This window comes from Somniosus microcephalus, chromosome 10, assembly GCF_052327205.1.
Source record: "Somniosus microcephalus isolate GS21.2 chromosome 10, FLI_Smic_1.0, whole genome shotgun sequence".
NCBI lineage: Eukaryota > Metazoa > Chordata > Chondrichthyes > Squaliformes > Somniosidae > Somniosus > Somniosus microcephalus.
In genome coordinates this window covers 15,585,537-15,606,649 of record NC_140996.1, presented here as the reverse complement: position 1 = coordinate 15,606,649, position 21,113 = coordinate 15,585,537, and positions in this window count along the sequence as shown.

The window sequence follows — 21,113 nt, the reverse complement described above, 5'->3', positions numbered from 1 at the left end:
CTTGAGTTGGAAAGCCTGCAACTACTATTATGCCGCCAACCACATCCGCAGGCCCTGGCACAACCTTTCCGGCAATGATTGAGGACCACTGCCTCTGCAGGCTTTGAGTCGGCATGCTGCCAATGGGCAAGGTGTTGTCATCTGCTGCAATGCCATCTGCCAGTGGCAGCCTGGCTATCATTGACCTCACCTCCTTCCAGGCTAGATCGTACACAGTATCATGCAATGTGCTGCCCACGCGTGCATCAAACAGATAATAAGAACATAAGAACATAAGAAATAGGAGCAGGAGTAGGCCAATCGGCCCCTCGAGCCTGCTCCGCCATTCAATAAGATCATGGCTGATCTGATCCTAACCGCCAACCCACTATCACAGAACCATCTCCTGAATCTAACAGAATTAGACACACGAAATAGGAGCAGGATCAGGCTACACGGCCCCTGGGCCCGCTCCGCTACCCACAGGACCATGACCGATCCGAACCTAGACTCATGTCCAAATTCCTGCCCGCTCCCCGTAACCCTTAATTCCCTTTACTTCTAGGAAAATAATAAAAACAGAACATGTTGGAAACACTCGGCAGGTCAGGCAGCATCTGTGGAGACAGAAACAGAGTTAACGTTTTAGGTCAACGACCTATCGCCAGAACCAAAAGGTCATCGACTTGAAACATTGGGCTGGATTTTCATTCAGGAGTCGGGTAGGAGGCGGGAATACAACCTTCGGGGTTGTAGTCCCGCCTCCATCAAGATGCGGCCAATCCACGCGATTTTAACTTGATTGACCTTGTTGAGCCTGCCCAGCGGGCTCAGCAAGCCAATTAAGGGCCACCCGGCAACAGGTGACGTCACAGACTGAAATTTCATCTGTCAAGAGGTTTTGACAGATGAAATATCAGCGTTTCACAACTGTATGAAGCTGTCAAACACTGACAGTATTATTTCTAACCTGAGTCCTCCACAGACTCAGTTAGAAATCTCTCCTACACAGAAAGCTGAAGGCTGTCACTTTTGACTGTTCGCAGCCATTCTGCTTTCTGTGCCGGTGAGATGAGGGACTCCCGAGACCTAAAGGAAAGAAGGCTGAAAAGGCAAGAAAAGGTAATTTACACTTCTTCACACACTTTAAACACTTTAGACACACTTACCTTTGCACTCATGCATACATCACTCACCTGAACACCGACATCCCGACCCCTCCAAGCCCTTCAACCCGACGGCCCGCCTTGCAAACTTGGCGTGGTTTGGAGCCGTCGGGAATCCCACACTTCAGCATTAAAAATAGGGAATAGGCTAAAAACTGCCTGTTAACTACCTGTTAACAGGCAGTTAATTGGCACTAATCCCTTCCCGCCTCGGGTAGGCGGGTCCCAGTGCAGGGCGGGTACCCGCCTCCTTTGAAAGTGGCATGGAGGCGGGTTGGGTGCGGGATGGGGTCGGAACCCCTGATTTCGGGATTTTAACCCCCCCACACGCCTCCTATCCCGACTCCACGGCCCAATGAAAATCCTGCTTGTTGACTGTTTCTCTATCCACAGACGCTACCTGACCTGCTGAGTGTTTGCAGCATCTTCTGTTGTTATTTCTGATTTCCAGCCTCCGCTGTATTTTGCTTTTGCATTAAACAGGTGACTGGCCATCATGGCAAACACTTTCATTGTCTTTCCTACCAATAGCAACAGGAACGCCTTCTCCAATTCATTAAGTTATCTTTACTTTATGCTTCTCGTTTTACCACTCGTGCCTTCTCTTCTGTTTTACCTTTGACGACTCCTTATTCTGCCCCTCACTTCTGTCTTTGTACTTTTGATGGCTATGCTCGTTTTTGCATCTCCATGTCCTGGCACTTTCTTCCCCTGTCTGCTTCCTCTGTCCTCCTAGCCCACACATTGCAAATTTAGTTCACCGGTGCCAATTCATGTATGTTTTGACATTGCTGATTTATCACAGCCACAATTACTGCTGCCCATTCAATTTACATAGATTTTTAAGTTTAATCATTCCAACATTGGCGGCCGTGCCTTCAGCTGCCTGGGCCCAAAGCTTTGGAATTCCCTCCCTAAACCTCTCCGCCTCTCTACCTCTTTTTCCTCCATTAAGACGCTCCTTAAAACCTACCTCTTTGACCAAGCTTTTGGTCACCTGTCCTGATATCTCCTTATGTGGCTCGATGTTACATTTTGTTTTTTAACAAACATGTGCAGCGCCTTGGGACGTTTTACTACATTAAAGGCGCTATATAAATACAAGTTGCTGTTTGTGTTACTTTTTATTTTAACTATATTAGAAATGACTGAGAAATGGAAAATCAATACCATAACCTGATTTTTAAAAAATTAGTTTTATGGGATGTGGGCGTCACTGGCAAGGACAGTATTTATTGCCCATCCCTAATTGCTATTGAGAAGGTGGTGGTAAGCCGCCTTCTTGAGCTGCTGCAGTCCGTGTGGTGAAAGTGCTCCCACAGTGCTGTTAGGGAGGGAGTTCCAGGATTTTGACCCAGCGACGATGAAGGATCGGCGATATACTTCTAAGTCAGGATGCTGTGTGACTTGGAGGGGAACTTGGAGGTGGTGGTGTTCCCATGCAACTGCTGCCCTTGTCCTTCGAGGTGGAAGAGGTCGCGGGTTTGGGAGGTGCTGCCAAAGAAGCCTTGGCGAGTTGCCGCAGTGCATCTTGTAGATGGTACACACTGCAGCCACGGTGCGCCGGTGGTGGAGGGAGTGAATGTTTAAAGTGGTGGATGAGGTGCCAATCAAGCGGGCTGCTATGTCCTGGATGGTATCGAGCTTCTTGAGTGTTGTTGGAGCTGCACTCATCCAGGCAAGTGGAGAGTATTCCATCACACTCCTTACTTGTGGCTTGTAGATGGTGGAAAGGCTTTGGGGAGTCAGGAGGTGAGATTTTGTCTTACTTACACTGAAAGTAAATCTTCCAACCAAGTCCTTATTTAAATATACTATAGATGCAACGATATACAGTCAGAGGGATGGGTGCAGTGACGTACTTAGTCCTTTGCCGTGTAACTAAGATTAAAAATGAGTTAAATTCCTTACATTATTATCTAGGGATAAGTTTTTTTTTAACATGGAGAATCTAATATCTTCAGTTCAGCATGAGAAGATCGACTTGTTTTCACAATCATGTAAGCCACTTTGGCCCCTTCTTCAGGTGAGAAAATGAATAAATTGATGTCACAGTTTGAAAATAAATGGATTGTCAGCGTTCTATCACATGTGATAAAAGGACATCTTTGGCCCCCGGGGACTTGTACGAAAAGAGAAAGAAAATGTCATCCAGTAGTCAGCAGAATAAATAGGTATCATGATTACTGCAGCAAAGCTTCAATATAGAATATTACTTTCACTGATATAACACACTGATTCAAATCGCGAAAATGAGCTGAACAACACCAGAAAGATACAAGGCATCCCACTAGTGGAGGGCAAGTTATCTATTCCTGCTGTCGGGAAGAAAAAAATATATGAAAGAGAACAAAGCTGGTGCTCCAGGGCCCACATTTATCCATTGATGAGTATCTCAAGATGCAAGGCTATCTGAAGGCAGTTACTTCAGCTGCACCGCTTACTGAAGTGAGGCATTTCAAAAGCTCGAAAAAGATTTTTACTCAGCAGTAACTCCTGAGATATTGTAATGTACCCGCACCGATGGATGTTAGTGGAAATTAATGCATTGGCCCAGAAATTCGGGTCAGGGGCTTCCCGCGGGTGCAAGCCCCCGACCTGCACTTACCTTGCACGCTGGCCGTTGAGTTGTGGGCCCGCGTGGAATTCCGATCCTGGGCCTCCTCCAACTGCCGACGCGCAGTGCTTGCGTATCCCAGGGGCGCAGTTAGTTCGATGCGTCCCCTGGGATCACGTGGACCATGGGGAGCCAATCGGAGCAGGGAATACTTCATTCATAAGTTTGACAGAAAGGGCTGTCAAAACTTATAAATACTACAAGCCCCAAAACATCACTCAATCTTCAAATCCATTTTTTAAAAATCACATTTTTTAAATAAACTATAAATTACAATAAATAACTATTTTAAACAATAATTTATATTTTTGAAAAAAATAATTTTATTTTCTAACAGGGCTAAAAATAAACTTACCTTTCTTTAAAGTGTTTAAAAATAATAAACCGTGGAAAAAATGTTTTAATTTTAATTAATTCACCACTTACCTTAAGTTCGATGCGCACGCGCAGCCTCTCCTGCGCACGCGTTCGACCTCTGAACCCCTTCTTTCAGGGGAACGGAGTTTCGGTTTCCTGCACATGCGCAGTGCATGCAGGAAACCGGCACTTCCATTAGGCTTACGGGTGAGTACCCCATGTGTACTCACCCGTGGAGACCCGGATTTCTGGGCCAATGCATACATGCTGCAGTTTGGCATTGGATGGAGGGAAATGAAAATTGGTAACCACCAACTATGAACAGATTGGCAATGCTCCAGAAGGGGCTGGATTTTCTTCTCGGAATCCACCTGTTTTTAAGCAATTGCAGCGCATTCTTCCAAGGAAAATGGAGCAGTAAGCCTATCAGAGAGCCCCCCACCACTAAACATGGATTCTCATGTTTTCTTTCGCCCTCCCCCCCACTACCACCAGTGTTGGCTGGCCAGCCATCAGCTCTAGTAAATGGAAACGGCAGCAACTTGTGTTGAGAATCTGTCTGCCTTCCTTTCCTTTCTGCCCCGGCGCCACCAAAGGAGAGGAAGGCGAGAGTGAGAGGGTACAGTGAGGTGGGGGGGGGGGAATTGAGGCAATGGGACACAGGAGGAATAGCTGAAAGATGGGCATCTCACCCTCTTCCAAAAGGGCTGTACGTCCCTCTTTAAAATAGACTCCGTCCATTTAAGGCGCTGCATTGCAGCGGCAGAACATTTCCCTCCACTGCATTGGGGTCTGCTCTGAAGATCAGAGGTACTACTGGTAGCCCACTCTGTGTATGTAAATTTAATTGACCCCCCAACTCGGGAAAATGAGTTGGGGTCATGGCTGGATCAAGCCAGTGCCCAGAAGTCCCACTTTGACATACTTCCGAATCCAAAGTACCATAGATTCACTGCAATAATAAGGTGTAATTAGGCAATAATTACTAATTAATGAGTGAGATTGACAATCCAGTTCCAATTGATATGAAGCTCTGGAATTCCATCCCTAAGCTTCTCCCCCTCTCTACTTCTGTCTTCTCCTTTAAGACGCTCCTTAAAACCAAATTATTTGACCAGGTTTTTGATCACCAGCCCTCCTTATGTGGCTCGGTGTCAAATTTTGTTTGCTAATCGCTCCTGTGAGGCTCCTTGGGATGTTTTACTATGTTAAAGGTGCTATATAAATGCAAATTGTTTTTGTTATGGACAGCTGTGAGCTGCAAGCCGTCTCCCACAACATACGGAGTTGAGATTGTTCAAACTAATTTCATGTAGCTCTCATTCAAACAGCGCAATTGTAAGATTCTAAAAAACGTAATAAAACTGCTGCTACCGTGTGGAGATCGAAATTGCGAACAAATTGTGAAATGATAACGGAAGGACTCAAAACGTGGGAAGTCAGCATGTGTTCCTTTGTCTGTAAGGATTTAAAATAGAGATGCTCAGCATATGGTCCTTTGTTTGTAAGACCACATGGACAGGAAAGAGAAACACCGGATGAAGAGGAAGTCCCGCCCCAAAACATATCACAGGAACATAAATGTGTCATGCAGAAGGAACTCCAATTAGAGAAGGTTGGGAGTGAAATTGACCTATCAGAGGGAGGCAGGTGGAGATATACAAGGGGACCGATGCTGGCGGACACTATAAAGGAATGACCCAGAAGCAGGAAATTTAGAAGAGGCAAAGAGGGCTGTTGAAATGACAGTCTATGTTTGCAACCTACTACTTTTTCCAGACTGATCACCCAGGGAGAAGTGTATGTATGAATGTCGAACATAGAGCATAGATTTTGCTAAAGAGTAATTCTATGTACAGTTGACTTGGGATGTGAATCACCAGGGATTAGCATATAAATTGCTGGGAATACTTTTATGTATGGTAAATTGTGAGCATATTGATTGTGAGGGTGTTTCTGTGTACTGCTTGAATAGTGGTTGGTGTTTTGAATCTGCCTTAGGAACAATATAAGGTTAAAGACAGAACCGGTGTGTCTGGTATAATTTCTTATAAGTCTCAAGTCTGAACTCTATACCCTGTTGGACAGGGCGAGGGCAATTCCGCATGTCTTACACAATCTTTCATTTCCATCTTAGATCTCATGGGGGGAAAGGGCACTGATCCATCCAGTCCTTAGTTCTCCCTCTCTGTAAATGGATAGGCTGAGAATTTCCTCGGAGCTGCTCCTGCTCCATCACTGCAACTTCACTGGAAATTCCGTCGCACTTCCAGTGAAGTTGTGGCAGCAGCACGGGCACAGCTCAGATTAAATTCCCATCGATAATAACACCAGAGTAAATCTGCTGAAGTCAAAATAAGGGCTGGATTTTATCAATGGGGGCGCATTGGGGGCGGGACTGTTGGTTGTCGGGTTTTAGTCCCGCCCCCAATGACGTCCGGCCAACCCACACTCTTTTCCCTTGATTGACCTTGTTAAGCCCGCCCTGCAGGCTTAGCCAGCCAATTAAGGGAAAGCGGGTGACAGAGGACGTCAGCGTATGACGTTTCATCTGTCAAAAATTTTTGACAGATGAATTGTTAGCGTTTGACAGCTTAGAGAAGCTGTCAAACACTGACAATCTCTGTTCTAAGGTGAGCCCTAGCACACAGGCTCACCAAGACCTCTCTCCTCAGCAGAAAGCAGATGGCTGCTGCATCTGAGAATGTAGCAGCCATTCTGTCATCTCTGCCGTTGAGATGAGGCACCTCCAGATCCTCAAAGTTTGAAGCCTGCAGGAAGAAGCAAAGGTAAGGAAATTTTTTCCAACACTTTACACTCACCTCTCATACTTACCTGTCCGCACTTACACCCATCACTCACCTCTACAGCGGACTTTTCGAACCCTCTTACCCCCACAGACACACTGCTCGCCTCGCTGACCCTGGCGAGGTTCACAGCTGTCGGGAAGCCCGCACTTGCAGGGGTAAAATGGGGATAAGCCATTAAACTGCCTGTTAACTACCTGTTAACAGGCAGTTAATTGGCTGTAATCCCCTTCCTGCCTCGAGAAGACGGGACCCTGCGCGAGTCGGGGACCCGCCTCCCGGGAAGATGGCATGGAGGCGGGTTGGGAGTGGGGTCTATACCCGCTCCCAGTTTCTGCCATTTTCCCGGCAGTCCCACTACCATACCCACCTCCCCAGGGCTGGGAAAATTCCCTTGGTGAGACCACACCTAGAGCACTGTGCACAGTTTTGGTCTCCTTATCTAAGGAAGGATATACTTGCCTTGGAGGCGGTGCAACGAAGGTTCACTAGATAGATTCCTGGGATGAGAGGGTTGTCCTATGATGAGAGATTGTGTAGAATGGGACTACACTCTGGAGTTTAGAAGAATGAGAGTTGATCTCATTAAAACGTACAAGATTTTGAAGGGGATTGACAGGGTAGATGCTGAGAGGTTGTTTCCCCTGGCTGGAGTGTCTAAAACTAGGGAACGTAGACTCAGGATAAGGGGTCAGCCATTTAAGACTGTGAGGAGGAGGAATTTCTTCACTCAGTGGGTTGTGAATCTTTGGAATTCCCTGCCCCAGAGGGCTGTGAATGCTGAGTCTTTGAGTATATTCAAGGCTGAGATAGATAGATTTTTGGACTCTAGGGGAATCAAGGGATATGGGGATCGTGCAGGAATGTGGAGTTGAGGTCGATGATTAGCCATGATCTTATTGAATGGCAGAGCATCTCGAAAGGCCTTATGGCCTACAACTGCTCTTATTTCTTATGTTCTTATGTTCTTATGATCAACAATAGAATGAAGCATTCAAAAGAAAGGACATAACTGGAATCGATAAGATATGATGGTAGTAAACCTTGCAGGCCATTTAAAAGACAATAAAATAGGTCAGAGAGGACAAAAATAAAACACAGACGATATGAGTGGGACATTAAATTCCCTCTTCGTACAGTCAGAAACAAAATTGATCCACAAGAACAATCAAATTTTCAAAGTCCAGCCTACAATTTTAGAGCAGTCTTTGGTTCTATTTTCGGCGACCCAATCTGCCCAGCCTCTACTGTTAAGCACAAATCTTCCATCTGTCCCAGTCCATTACTTACACAAGTTCCCTTAGTATAAATAGAATCATAGAATGGTTACAGCACCGAAGGAGGCCATTCGGCCTGTCGAGCCTGTGCCGGCTCTCTGCAATAGCACTTCAGCTAGTCCCACTCCCCCGTCCTTTCACCGTAGCCCTGCAATTATTTTTCCTTCAGGTACTTATCCAATTCCCTTTTGTAGGGAGGCAGCTTTTACTTTGTTTACGGTAATTTACCTTCCTTTACCTGGTTTACGGTAATTTACCTGGTCAAGCAGCCTTTTTTCCCACTGCACTGAGACCAATACCAAACAGCGGTTTCGAATCGTTAAACCCACCCTTCCAGTTCTGACTGGAGGAACTTATAATTAATGATATATTAAAATGGACAAAATGGTCTGGATGCGAGAAAATCAAACTTTATTAACTAAAGAAAACTACACCACATAATCAAAGTAATAAAGAAACTACACCACATGATCAATGTAAAATTGCTTAACAGGGGAAGGAAGAAGGCAAAAATGAGGGATAAATGGCTACAATGTAAGTCTTACAATCTTAGCAATTTCCCTTAAATTTCTACCCCTCTAACTCCTTACTAGATTGCCTTGCTGATGAGTCAGAAACCTGCTCACCTGTGGTCCAAAGAGTAAGAGAGAGAAGAGCTCACCTGCAGTCCAAGGAAAATAAGAGAGATATGTTTCTAAGAAGCTATCTTTATATCCTGGGAGCTCCTGCTGTTTTGGTGCTGAAAAGGTCTGTGTGCAAATTCGCGCTGAAAAGTTCAAATACACACGAGAAAGGCCATGATTGGCTAATTCAAACGTGCTATTTCCCAGTGGCCAAACTGCTCCCATTGTCTGGAATGGGTTTCAAATAAAGCTTGGGGTGGTTTGAATGTGTTTTCATTCTGGGGCTGAAATGTTCCCGCCCACATCCGGAGTTCATCTGGCTAAAACAAAAGGGACCCAACTGCCCTATTGTCTGAGTAATGGGTGATTCAAACCCATTCATTCCTTTCTAGTCTAAAAAAAAAGGTCTCTTCTGTAGTTTAGGTGTGTCTCAATTTGAATGGAGTTGGATTACTATGTAAACAGAAACCCCTTTGTCCTGCGGTCACCGAAACTGCAGTCTCAAGTGGATAATCCCTTATGTCAACATCCTGCAGCTTCCTGTAAACAAACATTGCCTCTGTAGGGAAGGGAAACTCCCTTTTTTTGATTGACAGAATCTGACTGCCACTGCTTGATCCTCCCACTATTCACAGACATCCACGAGCTGCTTTCTTTTGTCCTTGGCCATGGCCATTTTTAAACCCCTTTGCAATTTACACAGTTCAAAACTCAAGAGTACATTTTTAAAAATAAAATGTGCTGTCTTAAAGTGTGCGAATTTTTCCACGAAGTTCCTCGATTCCGGTGTTGTCCACGTGCTGCTCATCTCAACGCAGCCTTTTGCAGTTCTGGGCATGTTTTAAAACATTGTCCAACCCAGAGGCAATTTAAAATCACGCACAGTCTCTGTCCACGATGTGGATTAATATCTCCAGTATCTTTGGGGCTGAGGGATTTTGCGAACCCCTACATTCCTCCCTTTGGATACTTCCAACTTGCTTGTAGTATCCACTTGAAGAAAGTGAGCAAAATTTTCTGACCCCCGGCAAACAACCATCCCCTGTATTTACCTATAGCTACCTGTCACTGATCCCCCGACCCGTCTATTCCCCTCAAATCTGAGAAAAACCGTGGTACGGTAGGCATCTACAGATACATCAACTGCAAAATGTTACAACAAGGGGTCTCATACCCCTGCACCACTTGTTACATTATGACATATTACAAAATGTTGCAATCTTGGTTACACAATGTAATCAAAATGATTCCAAGCACGGAGAGTGTCCTACGCCTCTGCACCACTTGGAACTGTAAAACAAGATACAAAAATCTCCAATAAACATTTGAAACAAAATGCTGAAACATTTGAAACAAAATGCTGAAATAAATCCCGGCCATCACGTGCCAATGATGAGTCGCGAAATTCGAGTGGGTATTGCTCCTCCCACCCGGGCAGTAAATGTTCCTTCCACCCCCCTTTAATGGTCTTAAACTTTTAAAACATACAGAATGGATTTTACAGAACAGTCTGATCCGCCAGACCCGAGCCATTCCCTTGTCCCTTTCTGGAGGTGGGCTACCCCTCACGTTTCACAGACCGAGACCGGAGAGTATGGGATCGCGATTCCCAGTCCCTCCCCCTCCCGTCTTCCCTCGGCTGGCTGGAGAGAATGATGGGTGCCTGTGTGCCGGCTCTGACTGGCCCCACACTCAAATTTGGATCCCAGATCCGGCCACCTACTCATCCTCCCCAGCCACACTTACACTCTAACTTTGCCCGTGGGCCCCCGGGTGAGTACCTCCCTTCCCCGAATGCATCCACGTGACTCTTGGGTCTCCCTCTCCCCTTTACAATCTTTCCCAGGCCATCACCACCCACTCCCGGGGAACACGTCCCTATCTGACAAGGCGCCCATGCTTCCCCACCATGACTCCTCAATAGCGAGGTCTCCTGCAAGAGAAATTCGGTCAGGATAGTGCTGGTTTGGGGCCGTGCCCCACCCAGCTGGTGCCATCTCTTCTGTGTAGGATGAGTAGGCAAGTTCCTCCAGACCCTATCCGGTTTCTCCCAAAGGTCGCTGCGGGGTCTCCTCCTGGATTTGTTCAGTGGCGAGGTGATCCCCGACATTCTGTATCCATATCTTCATTCGATGCCCAGCTCGGGCTGGGCAAACAGGGCTGTTCTTTTGTCAACTCTCGTGTAAAAAACTTAAAAGGACATGCAGCCAAGTCTCTCACTGACCTACTGCCTTAGGTGGAGACATGGTCGGGTCCCTCGACCTCGGACCAAAATACAAACATTTGGCACACTTATAAACTTAAACTTTAAACTTCTAGTTACATCAAAACTTAAAATTCGAACACCTTAAAAACAAGCTATATACATTAGTTACTTAACACAAAGCTAGAATACAAATGCCGCCCGTCTCCGGACGGCCAGGCTAATCTCTGGTGTCACTGTCGCAGATTACTGCTGCCTGCAGCGAAGCTGGACTGATTCCAGCTTCAGGTCCCTGGCAGCTTATGGCTGCTGATTGGGGACCTCTGCCCTTTGGCTACTCCCTGGTTTGGGAGACCGCCCTACTCCACTGTAAAGTGGATGACCATGCTTTCTTGGGCTGGGGCACCCGAAGAGACCTTCTGAGGGACGTCTCTGTGGGGGAAACTTTGGCTGATGGCCTGGGTCACAGCCCTAGCTGGCTGGGAACCTTCTCCCTCTGGTGCAAACAGCCCAGACTGTATAATATACCTGGCAGCCTGCCAGTACTCCGGGTTTGTCCCCTTTTCCCTACCCACTCCGGTACTGGGGGCAGGTATCCCCTCACCACCCACTGCTTATGGCTGAAAATCTTCCTTTCCAGGTCCAAAACCTGGTACCGGCTCCCCTGCAAGAGGAATTGCTATCCCTTCCTCCCCAGAGTCCCACACCATAGGGAGAATCACTCTAGAAGCAGGCTGGGAAGCTTGTCCCTTTAAACAGGTGACTGTGCCTGCGCAAACCTCCTCCCCGGAGTCCCACGGCAGAGGCTGTGGAGCCTCTGTCTTCAAACAGGCGACTGCTCCTGCGCAGGAAAACTGAGGAGGAGTCGCCGGGGTCCTGCAGGCAACTGCGCCTGTGCGTTCGATCTCTTTGAAAAGGGTAGGAAGAACCGCTGGGTCTTCCAAGCAGGCTACTGCACCTGCGCCTATAGACTGTGAAGCAGAGACCTTTAAACGGCCAACTGCGCCTGCGCGCGCGGCCTCACAGTGAACAGGAACCGCTGGGGGTTCCAAGTTCGTGACTGCGCCTGCGTGAACCCGGTGTTGGGAAACGTCTCCTCTCAGGTGCGCGACTGCGCCTGCGTGGGAAAACTGAAGAAGAGCCGCTATTGTCCCACAGGCAACTGCGCCTGCGCAAACAATCTCTTCAAAGGGCTGGGGCATGGGCTGCGGAACTGTGCCTGGGCGAACCTGGTGTTGAGAAACCTCTCCGCTCAGGTGTGTGACTGCGCCTGCGCGAACCTCCTGTTCAAAAGACTGGGGGATTCCTGTCTCCAGACCAGCGACTGCGCATGCACAAGCAGTCCTTTCTGTGAATGGACTGGCAGCAGCCTGCAGATTTCTACTCTCAGGCTGCTGTTTCTCTGTTTCTGAGCCAAATAACTGGTTCAAAATTAAACTTTGGCCACAACTTAGGTCCCACTGGGGCGGGGAAGTGTCCCAATTGGTGGGCCGGACAATCTTTCCCTTGAGACAAGCCACAGTGCCTGTCTTTACAGCCTGTGAACTTGAACATGTCTGGTCAGATTTATACAATTTTCCTGATTTTCCCTGTGTCCCATCCCTGCCTGTAATAGCTGCCACTGGCCCGGACTCATATGGGTCCCAGAAAGTGCCTGCACGTGCACCCTCCTTGGCCAGCATATCGGACAGTCATTGTGGGGAGGCAGAGGTGGGCGAGGGGGCTGCAGCACCACTGATGGCTGCTACCTTTCCCTGATTGGCCCTGAGGAAAGATTTTATTGACTCCATGATGGACCCGACTGTATCGGGAGGAGTTTCTGTCTCTGCCTTCTGAGCTGGGGCTGCGGGGGCCCTGGCTTTATCATCTCTCCCAGGCTTTATACAATCCCTGTGCCAGTGGCCCTCCTCCCCGCACCTGTAACAAGTGACCTTGTTCTGGGAGGGACGACTCCCCTCCTGGCGCTACTCTTTCTTATATTGAGCCCCAGGTTTAACCTCGTGGACCTTACCCTTTTGCTGGGGGGTCCCACTATTCCTACCATTCCTATATGCTACCGTGCGCTGCCGGATTACAGTCTCTTCAGTTGCTAGGGGGTCTCGGGGGTCAAACCAAGTATCAGCCTTTGCTTTTATCTGGGGCAGGCAATTGGACACCAGGCAACGAAGCCATTGGGTCCACTGCTGCTGGTTCAGTTGTGCCCTATTTTGTCCCCTGTACATGCACTGTTGTAGACTGGCCACAGCCTGTCTGCAAATGCCTGTGGGGTCTCCCCTTCCTTCTGTAGTGTTTTCCCTATGCGATCGAACGGATTGCCGTCGTTCGCACCCATGTCTTCCAGTATTTCCTCCTTTAGGTCCTCAAAACCCTTCTGCCCTCTCTTAGCCTTATCTGACAGGGTCTGATGGAGCTTACTATTTACAGAGAAAAGCAACATTTTGGCTTTCTCTTCCTCATCACAGCCGTTAACACAGGCTGCCTGTTCTAACCCTTGGAAGTGCACTGAGGGGTCTCCCTTTTCAGAGAGCAGGGGAATATGTTTCACCAGGCCTCTGAGCTGTTGGGTATCATAGGCTACCAGATAAGTATGCTGAACAGCCCTTGGGTCATTATCGTTCATGGGCGGACCGTACCTCCGTTGTCGGAGGGGGTACACTGGTCCTGGTCCCCGCCTGCCTAGCGGGACCTGCTGGTGTTCTTCTAGCACCCCATTGTGCACCCCTTCTTGATGCCAGAGCTCCTCAAAACCCGGAGCTGTGGACTGCGGTCTTGGGATCTCTAATTCCCTAGCCAGCCTTTCTCTGGGTGTTGTCTGTGGGGCGGTTTTACTTAGGTTGCCAGTAAAATCCAGCTGACCTGCTTTGGGCTGATCAGACAAATCATCCCCTTTGCTCCTTTTAAAGCCATGTTAATGCTTTCTATCTCTGCCCTACAGGGGCCATGATCTGCTTCCTCAAACCTTTGGTCACAGGCCAGCTTATAAGCTGCCTTTACCTCCCTAATCTTCCCCTCCTGCTCTGTTACTTCTGAGGTGAGGCGGGCATTCTCTTCCCGCAGTCTCATCTCGTTACACCTTGCTTCTGTAAACTGGCACTTTAGGAACTCTATCTTGTGCCTCGCATGGCTTTTGCCCTCGCTAGCTTCTTGGGTGAGGTGTGTGTTTTCCTTCTGTAGCCTCATCTCACTGTCCCTAGCCTATGTGACTTCCTGCACAAGGCGCTCTATCCCTGCCTGGCATTTTGTGACCTCTAGTGTGAGGCGTGCATTTTCTTCCTGCACCCTCATCCCACTATCTCTGGCCTCATTCACCTCTCTTATGAGGCGTTCTACCTCCACCTGGCATTTTTCCAACTCTGACTCCCGATTCTTGGCCTCTTTAACCTCCTCCCGCACCCTTATCTCATCCTCCTTAACCCGGCCACCTATACTATAATAGGTCAGCTTACACACTGCCGCTATCTTCCGCAGGACTGCCCACAGGCTGAGAGCAAGAAAAGCAATAGCTGATGCTTTCTCCAGATCCAGACCACTTATCATATCAAAAACTGCCTCCAGTCCTGCTGCAGTCGCCAATTTGTCGGGGGGCATCTTTTACCTGGTTTATGGTAATTTACCTTCCTTTACCTGGTTTATGGTAATTTACCTGGTCAAGCAGCCTTTTTTCCCACTGCACTGAGACCAATACCAAACAGCGGTTTCGAATCGCTAAACCCACCCTTCCAGTTCTGACTGGAGGAACTTATAATTAATGATATATTAAAATGGACAAAATGGTCTGGATGCGAGAAAATCTAACTTTATTAACTGAAGAAAACTACACCACACGATCAAAGTAATAAAGAAACTACACCACACGATCAATGTAAAATTGCTTAACAGGGGAAGGCAGATGGCAAAAACGAGGGATAAATGGCTACAATGTAAGTCTTACAATCTTAGCAATTTCCCTTAAATTACTACCCCTCTAACTCCTTACTAGATTGCCTTGCTAAGGAGTCAGAAACCTGCTCACCTATGGTCCAAAGAGAGAGAAGAGCTCACCTGCAGTCCAAGGAAAATAAGAGAGATATGCATCTGAGAAGCTATCTTTATATCCTGGGAGCTCCTGCTGTTTTGGCGCTGAAAAGGTCTGTGTGCAAATTCACGCCGAAAAGTTCGAATACACAAGAGAAAGGCCATGATTGGGTGATTCAAACAGGCTATTTCCCAGTGGCCAAACTGCTCCCATTGTCTGGAATGGGTTTCGAATAAAGCTTGGGGTGGTTTGAATGTGTCTTCATTCTGGGGCCAAAATGTTCCCGCCCACATCCAGAGTTCATCTGGCTAAAACAAAAGGGACTCAACTGCCCTATTGTCTGAGTAATGGGTGATTCAAACCCATTCATTCCTTTTCTTAGTCTAAAAAAAAAGTCTCTTCCGTAGTTTAGGTGTGTCTCGATTGTGTGCTGGGCTTTGAATGGAGTTAGATTACTATGTAAACAGAAGCCCCTTTGTCCTGCGGTCACCGAAACTGCAGTCTCAAGTGGATAATCCCTTATGTCAACATCCTGCAGCTTCCTGTAAACAAACATTGCCTCTGTAGGGAAGGGAAACTCCTTTTTTTGATTGACAGAATCTGACTGCCACTGCTTGATCCTCCCACTTTTCACAGACATCCACGAGCTGCTTTCTTTTGTCCTTGGCCATGCTTTTCTGATGGCCATTTTTAAACCCCTTTGCAATTTACACAGTTCAAAACTCAAGAGTACATTTTTAAAAATAAAATGTGCTGTCTTAAAGTGTGCGAATTTTTCCACAAAGTTCCTCGATTCCGGTGTTGTCCACGTGCTGCCCATCTCAATGCAGCCTTTTGCGGTTCTGGGCACATTTTAAAACATTGTCGAACCCAGAGGCAATTTAAAATCACGCACAGTTTCCATCCACGACGTGGATTAATATCTCCAGTATCTTTGGGGCTAAGGGATTTTGCGAACCCCTACACTTTTGAAAGCCACGATTGAATCTGCCTCCACCACCCTTTCAGGCAGTGCATTCCAGATCATAACCACTCGCTGCGTAAAAAAGTTTTCCCTCATGTTGCCTTTGGTTCTTCTGCCAATCACCTTAAATCTGTGTCCTCTGGTTCTTGACCCTTCCACCAATGGGAAGAGTTTCTCTCTATCTACTCTGTCTAGACGCTCATGATTTTGAACACCTCTATCAAATATCCTCTCAAACTTCTCTGCTCTAAGGAGAACAACCCCAGCTTCTCCAGTATATCCATGTAACTGAAGTCCCTCATCCCTGGAACCATTCTTGTAAATCTTTTCTGCACCCTCTCTAAGGCCTTCATATCCTTCCTAAAGTGCGGTGCCCAGAATTGGAAACAGTACTCCAGCTGTGGCCGAACCAGTGTTTTATAAAGGTTCATCATAACTTCCTTGCTTTTGTACTCTATGGGGGAAAAATTCAGTTGGTTTGCTCCTCCCGTTAGTGCCTTAAGAGGGCACTAATGGGGCGCAAAGCAACTAGTTGCTGTGTGCAGCGATGTTTGCGCCACTTACGAAATTAACTAGACATTTTGTGGCAGCGCTAAACACTACCACCGGCAGATCGTGACGTCAGTCGAGTGCGCAACGCCCCGTTAGCGCCCCAGACCGGATATTGAGTGGCGCCCCCTGCCTTACCACCTGCCGTTAGCAACGATAGGTTGAGGGGAGCGTTTTGCAGTCAGGAAGGGACTGGGGGAGCGCTATTTAAAGGCGACCGCTTCCTGCCTTTTTTTGTTGTTGACATTTTTGCACCATGCATTCTGAGAGAGAGAGAGACTTCTGGAGAGATTCAATGCTGTGTGAAGGAGTTTTGGGTACTGAGCAGCACTTTGCAGGTTCATTTTGATTTGCCCTTCCTTGTATCGATTTGGAAGAGACTGTGGAGGCTGCACTCTGAGCTTTTTCCCTGGGCCTCTCCATTGTTCTTTCCAGCAGATTTGATGTGCAGGTCTCTCCAGGCCGAGATTCAAGGCTGCAATGAGCAGGATGTGGATGGAGAGGAAGATCGACACTCCCCTTTAAGAACTGGCCGGCGCCATTGTGTCTGTGTTCCATTACTGACTGACATCATATGAGCTTCGCCAGTGCTCTGAGCTAGCGCCTCGCTCCTCGGCCTTTGCACCTTATGAGAGGTGTGTAGCGCCTGATTTAGCGCTCCAATCACCTCCGGGGGCGATAAAAGCCAAGTTTGCAGTTGGAGGCGATAATTAGCGCCAGGCGCTAAACTTTGCGCACGGCCAATAATCGCGCCCTTGCAAACGGGGCGATACTGAATTTTTACCCCTGTGCCTCTATTTATGAAACCCAGGATCCCGCATGCTTTTTTAACCGCTTTTGCAACCTGCCCTGCCACCTTCAACGATTTGTGCACATATACCCCCAGGTCTCTCTGTTCATGCACCCCCTTTAGTACCCTTTAGTTTATATTGCCTCTCCTTTTTCTTCCGACCAAAATGTATCACTTTGCACTTTTTTGCGTTAAATTTCATCTGCCATGCGTCCGCCCATTTCACCAGCCTATCTATATACTCTTCACGACTATCACTATCCTCCTCGCTGTTCACTATAAGTTTTGTGTGATCTGCAACTTTTGAAATTGTGCCCTGTGCACCCAAGTCTAAGTCATTAATAACTACTGTGTTACGTTGGGAACATGTTATCTTACACTGAAGTATTTGGCATATATTCACACAAACAATGATATTATTTCTAGCGTGATCTGTAGTCTCGTGAAACCACTCTATTAACCTTAATAAACAGTCTCACCTACTTCAGCGAAAATTTGAATATAATCTCTGCTGGAGATTCATTTTAAAATCAGAAACCTTAAGAACCTAGCTTGGCATGAAAATATCATGGGTTGGCCAAATCTGTGGTCAAATCTGCGTGTCAAAACTTGAGCTAATCCAAAACTCGGCTGCCCGTATCCTAACTCACACCAAGTCCCATTCACCCATCACCCCTGTGCTCGCTGACCTACATTGGCTTCCGGTTAAGCAACACCTCGATTTAGAAATTCTCATCCTTGTTTTTATATCCCTCCATGGCCTCGCCCCTCCCTATCTCTGTAGCCTCCTCCAGCCCCACAACCCTCTGAGATCTCTGCGCTCCTCCAATTCTGGCCTTTTGCGCATCCCCGATTTTAATCGCTCCACCATTGGTGGCCGTGCCTTCAGCTGCCTGGGCCCTAAGCTCTGTAATTCCCTCCCTAAACCTCTCCGGCTCGCTACCTCTCTTTCCTCCTTTAAGACGCTCCTTAAAACCTACCTCTTTGAACAAACTTTTGGTCTTCAACCCTAATATCTTCTTCTGTGGTTCGGTGTCAAATTTTGTTTGGTAACACCCCTGTGACGCGCCTTGGGACATTTTACTATGTTAAAGGTGCTATATAAATGCAAGTTGCTGTTGCTGTTGTTTGCGGAAAAACTAAAGTTCCTGGTCTAGCATGCTTCAATCTGCAGTCCATCCACCTCATTGAGCACTGTCACATACCATGTCTAAATAGGACAGCAAGGATACATCACATATCTTCTGGATAAATGGCCCTCCAGCTGTGTGCATCCAGATGCCACTTTCCGTATTCCAATCAACATACTAAATCTACAAGAATGCCAAATCTCACACAAAGCTCAGCCTATGAGGGGCGTTGAGAAAACGAGTGTAAAGAACACTACAGCAAGCCAACGTCAACACTGAAAAACACATTGCAAAAAACCACTCTGCTTGCAACCCCTAATTGACACTGAAATCTCTTCGAACCACACTGGAGATTAGTCGCAAGAGAAAAAAAGCCTCCAACATGAATAACTATTGCAAAAAGAAATATGCTGTCTGCCTTTCGTATTATTCAACACCAGGATGAGCAACCAACAAGATCCATAAAACCCCGAGCAAACACAGTGAGACAAATCTACTGTGGGTTCTGCGGATAATTTGCCTTCAGATTTTCTTCCATCGCAGCTGCATCACGGGAGGCTATCTAAAAAGGCTGCACTCTTCTTGCAGCTTGAGTGGAGCTGACAACATCTTCAGTAGTTAAGGTTGCAAAAGAAAATGCGCATCATTAAAGAGCTAGCTTATTTGTGGGAAGCACAGGGAGGGAGTAATTCGGAAACAAATCCAGACGCAGCGCTGCGCAGGAGGCGAGTGCCGCAACCGAGGGGACCCGAGGCCCAATATATCATGAACGTTTTTGTTGAGTGAGCTGCCGATGCCCGTCCCGCCTCCAGCGGCAGCTCGCGCATTGAAGATGACGACTGTCGGGCCTAAAGCCTGTTTTAGGCCGGCGCCAGTGGCACCTGACAAAAGGCACGACCCAATTCCACCTCGGTCGTGTTTGCCAGGTGTCCTGGGGGCGGGGGGGGGGGGGGGGCCGCAGGAGATTGATCCCCAAAATTGGGCCTTGCTGCATACATCTTCCATCTGTAAAACATGCGCAACGGGATAAAACTCCAAAGTAATGCCGTGATCTTATTGAATGGCGGAGCAGGCTCGAGGGGCTGTATGGCCTGCCCCTGCTCCTATTTCTTATGTTCTTTTGTAATTAATAATTTTTCAAACTTTCAAATTGCCATTCTTCTTTGTGACCATATTGCAGATTACAGGATGAGGATCTGTGGAATATGATTTGTATCGTACAAGTGGGCTGCCCTGTTACTGTCAATATTCAGTTGGGACATAGGTTCTATTGCATGGCTCAATCACCTGTATTTTATATATACTGTGCACTCGATGAAATAAGGTAGATAGATGTGAATTTTAATTTGAAATGGAAATTAAATGGATGTGTCATTTGCAGATTCCTTCCAGGAATGTCACAGTGATTTCATCTCCACAAAATATGTTATAGGGATGACCTCCCAAAATGTTGACAAACTGGCATGTCAGTTCAAAGCATCACTAGATCTTTACATCAAGTATGCAATAGGAAGGACTAATTTTGGATTATTCCATGCCAAGGAATAAAATCTGTGAGTAAGATAACCTGAGAAGTCACCATAGCAACAGTCCCCTTCCAACAAAGGACAATTCCACATTAAAGGAGTATGGACATATGCGCCTTAGAGGCGGTGCAACGAAGGTTCAATAGATTGATCCCTGGGATGAGAGGGCTGTCCTATGATGAGAGATTGTGTAGAATGGGCCTATACTCTCTGGAGTTTAGAAGAATGAGGTGATCTCAATGAAACATATAAGATTCTGAGGGGGATTGACAGGGTAGATGCTGAGAGGTTGTTTCCCCTGGCTGGAGTGTCTAGAACGAGGGGGGACATAGTCTCAGGATAAGGGGTCGGCCATTTAAGACTGAGATGAGGAGGAATTTCTTCACTCAGAGGGTTGTGAATCTTTGAAATTCTCTGCCCCAGAGGCCTGTGGATGCTGAGTCATTGGGCTCGATTTTGCCATTGGGGCGGGCTGGGGGCATGTCAGGTGTTTTTCGAGTCCTGAACCCAACTCCAGTGTGATGTGGGAAAAAAGTGCGATTTTCCCCTAATTGGGCACTTGATTTCCAGCGTGTGGGAACCCCTGGCCCAATTGGTCTTTCCATTCTGAAAGTCGCCTCCGATGACGTCATAAATGCTGTTGGATTTAAGGCCTGCAAGCAGCCTTGCTTCTTCTGCAGACTGCAAACTTTATGCCCATTGCTGTGATCGCTTCATTCAGCAACTATGTCCAGCAGTAGGCCAAAGTCTGCACCAAGGTTCGATGGTGGAGACAGGGACAGCAGTGGAGAGTCCTCGTCAGAGGGCGCAGGACTCTCCTAGCTCGGCTCCGCTGCATGTCGATCCTGTGCCTCCGGGTCCATCCAGAAGGAGAGCGGTGCTGGAACTCCAAGAACAGGTGCAGGAGTCTCTGGCAGGTTTTGTCTTCAGGGTCGCTGCGAGTGTGGAGCGAATGGAGGAGTCCATCGCAAACATGAGCAGAGCCTTTGTGGAGGCTTTGGCGCATGAACACATCACCACGGAAAGGATGGCAAACTCCGTGGAAAGGATGGCTACCTCCATGGTAAGGCTGGCTACCGTAGAGGAGAGGATGGTTACGGTAGAGGAGAG